Source organism: Nansenia antarctica, assembly GCF_963989245.1.
Source record: "Nansenia antarctica genome assembly, chromosome: 16".
NCBI classification, from domain to species: Eukaryota; Metazoa; Chordata; class Actinopteri; order Argentiniformes; family Microstomatidae; genus Nansenia; species Nansenia antarctica.
Window position 1 is genome coordinate 6,445,697 of NC_137686.1, and position 10,272 is coordinate 6,455,968.

Below are 10,272 nucleotides of genomic sequence, written 5' to 3' on the forward strand. Positions count from 1 at the left end.
ATCTCCTCCTCTCTCCTTTATCTCCTCTCTCCTTATCTCCTCTCTCTCCTTTATCTCCTCTCTCTTCTTTATCTCCTCTCTCTTCTTTATCTCCTCTCTCTCCTTTATCTCCTCTCTCTTCTTTATCTCCTCTCTCTTCTTTATCTCCTCTCTCTTCTTTATCTCCTCTCTCTTCTTTATCTCTCTCTCTCCTTTATCTCCTCTCTCTTCTTTATCTCCTCTCTCTTCTTTATCTCCTCTCTCTTCTTTATCTCCTCTCTCTTCTTTATCTCCTCTCTCTCCTTTATCTCCTCTCTTCCTTTATCTCCTCTCTCTTCTTTATCTCCTCTCTCTCCTTTATCTCCTCTCTCTTCTTTACTCCTCTCTCTTCTTATCTCCTCTCTCTCCTTTATCTCCTCTCTCTCTTTATCTCCTCTCTCTCCTTTATCTCCTCTCTCTTCCTTTAATCTCCTCTCTCTCCTTTATCTCCTCTCTCTCCTTTACCTCCTCTCTCTTCTTTATCTCCTCTCTCTTCTTTATCTCCTCTCTCTCTTTATCTCCTCTCTCTCCTTTATCTCCTCTCTCTTCTTTATCTCCTCTCTCTCCTTTATCTCCTCTCTCTCCTTTATCTCCTCTCTCTCCTTTATCTCCTCTCTCCTTCTCTCTCTCTTTATCTCCTCTCTCTCCTTTATCTCCTCTCTCTCCTTTATCTCCTCTCTCTCTTTATCTCCTCTCTCTTCTTTATCTCCTCTCTCTCCTTTACTCCTCTCTCTTCTTTATCTCCTCTCTCTTCTTTATCTCCTCTCTTCTTTATCTCCTCTCTCTTCTTTATCTCCTCTCTCTCCTTTACCTCCTCTCTCTCCTTTATCTCCTCTCTCTTCTTTATCTCCTCTCGCTCCTTTATCTCCTCTCTCTCCTTTATCTCCTCTCACTCCTTTATCTCCTCTCTCTCCTTTATCTCCTCACTCCTTATCTCCTCTCTCTTTATCTCCTCTCTCTCTTATCTCCTCTCTCTCCTTTATCTCCTCTCTCTTCTTTATCTCCTCTCTCTCCTTTATCTCCTCTCTCTTCTTTATCTCCTCTCTCTTCTTTATCTCCTCTCTCTTCTTTATCTCCTCTCTCTCTTTATCTCCTCTCTCTTCTTTATCTCCTCTCTCTCCTTTATCTCCTCTCTCTTCTTTATCTCCTCTCTCTTCTTTATCTCCTCTCTCTCCTTTATCTCCTCTCTCTTCTTTATCTCCTCTCTCTCCTTTATCTCCTCTCTCTTCTTTACCTCCTCTCTCTTCTTTATCTCCTCTCTCTCCTTTATCTCCTCTCTCTCCTTTATCTCCTCTCTCTCCTTTATCTCCTCTCTCTTCTTTATCTCCTCTCTCTCCTTTACCTCCTCTCTCTCCTTTATCTCCTCTCTCTTCTTTATCTCCTCTCGCTCCTTTATCTCCTCTCTCTTCTTTATCTCCTCTCTCTCCTTTATCTCCTCTCTCTCCTTTACCTCCTCTCTCTCCTTTATCTCCTCTCTCTTCTTTATCTCCTCTCTCTCCTTTATCTCCTCTCTCTCCTTTACCTCCTCTCTCTTCTTTATCTCCTCTCTCTTCTTTATCTCCTCTCTCTCCTTTATCTCCTCTCTCTCCTTTATCTCCTCTCTCTCCTTTACCTCCTCTCTCTCCTTTACCTCCTCTCTCTTCTTTATCTCCTCTCTCTTCTTTATCTCCTCTCTCTCCTTTATCTCCTCTCTCTCCTTTATCTCCTCTCTCTCCTTTATCTCCTCTCTCTCCTTTACCTCCTCTCTCTTCTTTATCTCCTCTCTCTTCTTTATCTCCTCTCTCTCCTTTATCTCCTCTCTCTCCTTTATCTCCTCTCTCTTCTTTATCTCCTCTCTCTTCTTTACCTCCTCTCTCTCCTTTATCTCCTCTCTCTTCTTTATCTCCTCTCTCTCCTTTATCTCCTCTCTCTTCTTTACCTCCTCTCTCTCCTTTATCTCCTCTCTCTTCTTTACCTCCTCTCTCTCCTTTATCTCCTCTCTCTCCTTTATCTCCTCTCTCTTCTTTATCTCCTCTCTCTTCTTTATCTCCTCTCTCTTCTTTATCTCCTCTCTCTCCTTTATCTCCTCTCTCTCCTTTATCTCCTCTCTCTCCTTTATCTCCTCTCTCTTCTTTATCTCCTCTCTCTCCTTTATCTCCTCTCTCTTCTTTATCTCCTCTCTCTCCTTTATCTCCTCTCTCTCCTTTATCTCCTCTCTCTCCTTTATCTCCTCTCTCTCCTTTATCTCCTCTCTCTTCTTTATCTCCTCTCTCTTCTTTACCTCCTCTCTCTTCTTTATCTCCTCTCTCTTCTTTATCTCCTCTCTCTTCTTTATCTCCTCTCTCTCCTTTATCTCCTCTCTCTCCTTTATCTCCTCTCTCTTCTTTACCTCCTCTCTCTTCTTCACCTCCTCCTCTCTCTTCTTTATCTCCTCTCTCTCCTTTATCTCCTCTCTCTTCTTTATCTCCTCTCTCTTCTTTATCTCCTCTCTCTCCTTTATCTCCTCTCTCTTCTTTACCTCCTCTCTCTTCTTTATCTCCTCTCTCTCCTTTATCTCCTCTCTCTCCTTTATCTCCTCTCTCTTCTTTACCTCCTCTCTCTTCTTCACCTCCTCCTCTCTCTTCTTTATCTCCTCTCTCTTCTTTATCTCCTCTCTCTCCTTTATCTCCTCTCTCTCCTTTATCTCCTCTCTCTTCTTTATCTCCTCTCTCTTCTTTACCTCCTCTCTCTTCTTTATCTCCTCTCTCTCCTTTATCTCCTCTCTCTCCTTTATCTCCTCTCTCTCCTTTATCTCCTCTCTCTTCTTTACCTCCTCTCTCTTCTTTATCTCCTCTCTCTCCTTTATCTCCTCTCTCTCCTTTATCTCCTCTCTCTTCTTTATCTCCTCTCTCTCCTTCACCTCCTCTCTCTTCTTTATCTCCTCTCTCTTCTTTATCTCCTCTCTCTCCTTTATCTCCTCTCTCTTCTTTATCTCCTCTCTCTTCTTTATCTCCTCTCTCTCCTTTATCTCCTCTCTCTCCTTTATCTCCTCTCTCTTCTTTATCTCCTCTCTCTTCTTTATCTCCTCTCTCTTCTTTACCTCCTCTCTCTTCTTTATCTCCTCTCTCTCCTTTATCTCCTCTCTCTTCTTTATCTCCTCTCTCTCCTTTATCTCCTCTCTCCTCTTTATCTCCTCTCTCTCCTTTATCTCCTCTCTCTTCTTTATCTCCTCTCTCTTCTTTATCTCCTCTCTCTCCTTTATCTCCTCTCTCCTCTTTATCTCCTCTCTCTCCTTTATCTCCTCTCTCTTCTTTATCTCCTCTCTCTTCTTTATCTCCTCTCTCTCCTTTATCTCCTCTCTCTTCTTTATCTCCTCTCTCTCCTTTATCTCCTCTCTCTTCTTTATCTCCTCCTCCTCTCTCTTCTTTACCTCCTCCTCCTCTCTCTCCTTTATCGCCTCTCTCTTCTTTATCTCCTCCTCCTCTCTCTTCTTTACCTCCTCCTCCTCTCTCTCCTTTATCTCCTTTCTCTTCTTTATCTCCTCCTCCTCTCTCTTCTTTACCTCCTCCTCCTCTCTCTCCTTTATCTCCTTTCTCTTCTTTATCTCCTCCTCCTCTCTCTTCTTTACCACCTCCACCACCTACAATGATGAGAGAACGAAAACAGTGAACAGAAACGTTAATTGCTTCATGCGTATCGTATATGCGCATTATATGCACATTCAATTCAATTCAATTCAATTCAATTATACTTTATTTATCCCCGTGGGGAAATTCATTTAGCCACGCCACTCTCTAAAAACAACACATGACAACACAACATAAAGGACAGACAATAATACTGGGCCAGCCATGTATAGTATATAAAAAAACAGTGAGATCATGATAGATAAGTGGATAAAAAGATGGCTATAGTTATTATATTAAAATACTAAAAAGTGATGATGATGATTAAAATAAATAATAAATACAAATTCAGGAGCCTTGACCCCGACTACTACTTTAGTTGCCATTGAACAGTCTTAGTGCAGCCGGGATAAATGATTTTTTATATCGCTCCGTCCGGGAGCGTACCGAAATGAACCGCCCTCTGCGGCGGCTGCTGGTTTGCCCAGCGAGGACATGATGGAGGGGGTGGTTGGGGTTGTCCCTGATGGACAGCAGCTTACTCCTAGTCCTTCGCTCCACCACCGTCCCCAGAGAGTCCAGGCTCCTTCCCACCACTGAACCCGCCTTTTTTACGAGCTTGTCCAGCCATCCGGTATCCCTCTTGGTGATGTTTCCCCCCCAGCAGACTGCAGCGTAGAAGAGAATGCTGGCCATGACAGACTGGTAAAACATGGCCAGCATCTCTCCACACACTTCAAAAGACCTAAGTCTTCTTAGGAAGTACAGCCTGCTCTGGCCCTTCTTGTAAAGTGCCTCTGTGTTGGTGGACCAGTCCAGTTTGTCGTCCAGATGCACCCCCCAGGTACTTGTAGGTCTTCACCACCTCGATATCCTCGCCCCGGATGTTAATGGGCAACCAAGGTGGCTTAGACCTACGGAAGTCTATAACTAGCTCCTTGGTCTTGGTTTGATTGAGCAGCAGACCATTCCTCTCGCTCCAGACGCTGAAGGCTCCTATCAGATCCCTGTACTCCCCCTCCCGTCCATCCCTCACGCACGCCACTATGGCTGTATCGTCAGAGTACTTCTGTACGTGGCAGGACTCAGAGTTGTAGTTTGATGTCTGATGTGTACAGGGTGTACAGGGTGAACAGGAAGGGAGCCAGCACAGTTCCCTGCGGAGCCCCGGTGTTGCTCACTACTGTTCCCTGCGGAGCCCCGGTGTTGCTCACTACTGTGTCCGAGACACAGTTCCCCAGCCTGACTGACTGTGGCCGTCCAGTGAGGTAGTCCATGATCCAGGATGTAGTGGAGGGATCAACCCCCATACCTGAAAGCTTCTCTCGGAGTAGAAGAGGCTGGATGGTGTTAAAGGCACTTGAGAAGTCAAAAAACATTATCCTCACCTGACTTCCCGGCTCATCCAGGTAGGAGTAAGCACGATGGAGGAGGTAGAGGACAGCGTCATCCACACCAACTTTTTCCTGGTACCCGAACTGCAGGGGATCACGTGCATGTTCAGTCTGTGGTCTCAGATGTCTCAGAAACAGCCGCTCCAGTGTCTTCATACTATGTGAAGTGAGGGCAACCGGTCTGTAGTCGTTGAGCTCGGCCGGGCGCCCAGTTTTGGGTACTGGCACGAGACATGATGTTTTCCACAGAACCGGCACCGTCCCTGACTGTAAACTCAGGTTGAAGAGCTTCTGGAGGGGCTCAGCCAGTTGGTCTGCACAGACCTTCAGCAGCCGCGAGCACACCCCATCAGGACCCGCCGCCTTTCCAGGGTGCAGCCTCTTCAACTCCGCCCTTACCTCCTCCACTGTGAGGGACAGGGGGGGGCTTGGTGGGAGAGGGGGGGAGGGGAGGGGAAGGGGAGGGGAGCGGGAAGGGGGGGGGGGGGGAAGGGAGGGGGGAGGGGAGGGGAAGGGGGCCCAGCCGTGCTGCCGAGGCTGTAGCTGTGGGATGTGGGGGAGGCTGGTGAAGCAGGAGAGGTAGTGGGAGGGGCAGCAGGGACAGAGTAGGTACCGGCCGCTGAGTCAAACCTGTTAAAAAAGTGGTTGAGCTCATTGGCCTTAGCCAAGTCTGGGACCGCTGTTCTTCCGTTTGTAGCCGGTGATGGTCTTCATCCCCTTCCACACCTCTCTGGTGTTGCTGTGTTGCAGCTTCCTCTCCACCTTGTTCTTGTAGTCCACCTTGGCCTGTTTCATACTCCTCTTCAGCTCTTGTTGTATCAGCCTGCGCTTCTCTCTGTCCCCCTCTCTATAGGCAGCCTTTTTTTGGTTCAGTAGTAGCTTGATGTTACAGGTAATCCGGTTTATTGTTGGGAAAGCAACGCACCGTCCTCGTCGGAACAATCATGTCCCTGCACCATGTCAAATAGTCAGTGCAGCAGTCAACCATCCTATTACCTTCTGTGTTCTGTAGTTCCACCCAGTCTGTGCATTCATAACAGGCCCTGAGGGTCTCACAGGCCTCCGGTGTCCACTTCCTGAGTGTCCTGGTGGTCACAGGCTGCCTCATAACACAGGGTTTGTAGGAGGGCTGGAGTAGGACCAGGTTGTGATCTGACCTGCCAAGTGGTGGGAGTGCTGAGACAGTGTATGCCTCCTTGGCATTTGCATACAGTAGGTCGAGGGTCTTATTCTCTCTGGTGGTCAACATACTGCACAAATCCAGTTAGGTGATGAGACAGGCTGACATGGTTGAAATCCCCCCCGAGATTACAATGAATGCATCGGGGTGCTGGGTCTGAATTCTCGCGACAGTATCGTGGATGACGTCACACGCTGTTGCCGGAACCGCTCTCGGAGGAACGTAAACAACAATTGCAACGTTGTGAGAAAACTCTCTCGGAACATAATATGGTCGGAGACTATGCACACTCTCTTCCGCATTCTGACTGCCATGTACTTTATTTCCGACGTAGCTTGAAACATATAGTTCAAAGCCCTTTTCCTTTATACTTGCTGCGGTACCGCAGCAAGTAGATTCCTGGATAAATCGACCCACATCGGTGAGAGTGTGCATATAGCCTATTGCAAGGTTAGTTTATGGGCTCTGCAGATGATGTGAAAGAATATTTGCTAACTGAAGTGCAATGCTGACTCCCACCACCAAGATCACTGATGCACCCTGCCCAAAGACTTACAAGCTGTCTTTTTAACTTGCAATCAGTCTAGTCCACTTCAGTGCTGTCCGATGTTGAAATGTGTATCTTTCAAACATGATTGTATTATAATACTTTCTATTCCCCTTGTAGCCACGCAGCTGTTCAAGCTGGCTCACAAGTACAGGCCTGAGACTAATCAGGAGAAGAAGCAGAGACTGCTGGCCCGTGCTGAGCAGAAGGCTGCTGGGAAGGGAGACCCCAACCAAGAGGCCACCTGTCCTCCGTGCAGGTGAGGCATGCTGGGAAATATGTGGCCTGTTTGGATTAAGTATACATTTCATGGCAAGACATTTTTGGCCCTGGTGCAATGATGTTTGAATTTCTTCACCTGAAACAAATCATGTAGTTTTTGAGCTTTTTAACCCTGAGCATCAGCCATGGGCATTGTTAGGAGTACCATGGAAGAGTTGGCCAATTGTAATGGGAGCCGTGGTGTTTTCCTAAAGGTGTGAACACAGTCACCACTCTGGTGGAGAGCAAGAAGGCCCAACTGGTGATCATCGCTCATGATGTGGACCCCATCGAGGTAAGTCTAAAGACTAGCAAAGTCCTGAATACTACCTGTGATGTCAACTCCCCTTAATGAACCTGAACTATGTCTGAATCATGTCGAGTGTCAGAACGTCTGTTAATGGGCAAATATGAGGTCAATTGCAATGATGTTTGAATTTCTTCACCTGAATCAACTGTGTGGATGAAAACACGAGCTTTTTAATTCTGAGCAGAGACCACAGCCATTTTATGTATTTGAATTGAGATCAAGCACAACCAATATGACATATTTATATCCCAAAAACAAGTATTGATGCTTCCTGTCATTTCCCCCCCCACCCCCTATAGCTGGTGGTCTTCCTGACGGCTTTGTGCCGTAAGATGGGTGTCCCTTACTGCATCGTGAAGGGCCAGGCCAGGCTGGGCAGACTGGTGCACAGAAACACCTGCACTTCAGTTGCCATCACACAGACAAACCCGTACGTACACACCGCAATCCCTGAAGAGGAAACATGGGCTGTGTTCCAAAATGCCTTCTTGCACTCAGTCTAGAGTGTGCACCAAGTACAGTATAAGCACTAGATAGGGTGCAAGAATGCATTTTTGGATCACAGCCATGGTGTAGGAACAGTCTGGGTAGAATGGTAAAGATGCATGTCAACAGTTACATTTATTAATACCTGTAGAAACTAGAAGCTAACTCAACCCTCTGGCAATGATGTTTGAATTTCTTCAACTGAACAACCATGTGGTTCCATGAGCTTTTTAACCCTGAGCCAAAGGTTTGAGTGTAAATCAGTGATGTGTCGGTGCCAAGTTGGTGATAATGGACTGAACATATTTGTCCTTTTTCAGTGAGGACAAAGGTGCACTTGCCAAGCTGGTGGAAGCCATCAAGACCAACTACAACGACAGATACGAGGAGGTGAGTTCCCAGCTTTGGTTGTTAGTCATGGTGGTGGTCGTCTGGAGAGCCGCTTTTCACCGTCTGTCGTTTGCTTCAGTTGTCCTGTTTGCACTCAAGTCTCCCTCACTCCACAAACGGACTTCTCCTAATGTCCCATTTTCCACTGTATTGACTCCTGACTTTATCTTCCAGACCCGTCGTCACTAGGGAGGTGGTATCATGGGCCCCAAGTCCACAGCCCGCATCACAAAGCTTGAGAAGGCCAAGGAGCTGGCTACCAAGCTTGGTTGAACACCACCCAGTTTCATGTAATAAAAAAAAAATGTACCCTCAAACATGCCTGGATTTGTCATTTGATGAATTTGATAAATCGGGAAATCCTGATATTGTGACCTATAGCAGGGTTCCCACGGGTCCTTGAAATCCTTGAATGTTTGTGAATTTGAGACGGCTACGTTATGCTGTCTGCGTGTCTCCCACCAGCTGAGTCGCGCCACTTGCCTCAAGAAAGTTCCGGTGAAGTTGCAGGTTAAACGGCAGCAAGCAGCTGTAACTAGCTTAAATGAACCTTCAGATATGTCTGGCAAATGGAAATGTCAGGATGTGTGGCTCAGAGATCTACAAAGAATGGGTTCTTAAAGATTTACTGGGCATCCATATGGCCCTATGCCTTGCCTGCAGCAAGTCAATAAAACCCCACGCCACGGGCGAAGCTGCGGTGACAAGCCATGCCGCTGGAGCGTCACACAGGACGGCAGATACGGGTCCTACCCCTACTAGGTGTGTAACGGATCACCCTCCACGGTTCGGCACGCATGTGTACCGCGTATCAATTGCAATATTTAACCAAGTAATAATATTACTTAATATTAGTTAATATCTCTTGTAAATCACAATGTAGAGTTGCCATGAAAAGATAGACGCGATAGTTGCATGCTTTGTTTTACTTATTTTAAACATTTAAATCCGTTGTTTACTCACTACAATCCATAGCAACAAGTGTATTATGGCGAGTGCTAGTAGTAACGTTGGCGGCGCAGAAGAACTCGAAAGGCCTCCCTCGTCATTTAAATCCCACGTCTCACTGGATGGGGTTAGTGCTGTTGACTCATCAGAAAGTAAAGACTAATTCACAGAGTGTATGAAGATTCCAGTAAGGGTTTTGTGAAGGAGCCCTAGTGCTGTTGACTCATCAGAAATAGAATGTTTTATTTAGCTCATCAGTGGGCACTCAGCACCATGGACACCTCCAGCCCAGCACCTTGCACCACGGTTCCTGCCCTGCTCCATGGATTACAACGATGATCGCCTGACCCTTGCCTGACTCCACCAAGTCCTTTGCCTGACCCCTCAAACCTGTTTGACCTAATAAAGTCCCACACCTGGGGTCATTGACATTCATTTATTTATATACAGTTAGGTCCGGAAGTATTTGGACAGTGACACAATTTCCATAATTTTGGCTCTGTATGCCACCACAATGGATTTGAAATGAGACAATCAAGATGAAATTGAAGTGCATACTTTCAGCTTTAATTCAAGGGGTTGAACAAAATATTGTATGAAACGTTTAGGAATTGCAACCATTTTTATACACAGTCCCCTATTTTCAGGAGCTCGAAAGTAATTGGACAAATTAACATAATCATAAATAAAATGTTCATTTTTAATACTTTGTCAAGAATCCTTTGCAGGCAATGACTGCCTGAAGTCTGGAACACATGGACATCACCAAATGCTGGGTTTCCTCCTTTGTGATGCCAGGCCTTTACTGCAGCTGTCTTCAGTTGTTGTTTGTTCGTGGGTCTTTCTGCCTTTAGTTTTGTCTTCAGCAAGTGAAATGCATGCTCGATTGGGTTGAGATCAGGGGCCTCATTTATAGAGAGTACTCTATAGGGGTAGTGGTGGTCTAGTGGATAGTGAGTTGGACTTGGGATCGGAAGGTTGTGAGTTCAAAATCCCGCCTGAAGCCACACCACTACTAGTTTGCCCTTGGGTAAGGCACTTAGCCCTCAGTTACTCCAGGGGGAATGTCCCTGTAATTCGTAATTGTAAGTCGCTTTGGATAAAGGCGTCTGCTAAATGGCAAAATTAATTAATTAATTAATTACTCAGATCAA

General features: G+C 46.2%; 1 pseudogene across 1 annotated transcript in view; it reads left to right on the forward strand.

The window, feature by feature from the left end:
- Positions 1-8,443, forward strand: part of LOC308171702 (large ribosomal subunit protein eL8-like) — a 507,482-nt pseudogene extending 499,039 nt beyond the window's left edge. Inside the window, exons 6-10 of the transcript in view lie at positions 6,844-6,982; positions 7,200-7,279; positions 7,594-7,724; positions 8,101-8,170; positions 8,345-8,443. The product of the transcript in view is annotated as a large ribosomal subunit protein eL8-like (transcript). The remainder of the gene's footprint in view (positions 1-6,843; positions 6,983-7,199; positions 7,280-7,593; positions 7,725-8,100; positions 8,171-8,344) is intronic.
- The last annotated feature ends 1,829 nt before the right edge of the window (positions 8,444-10,272 follow it).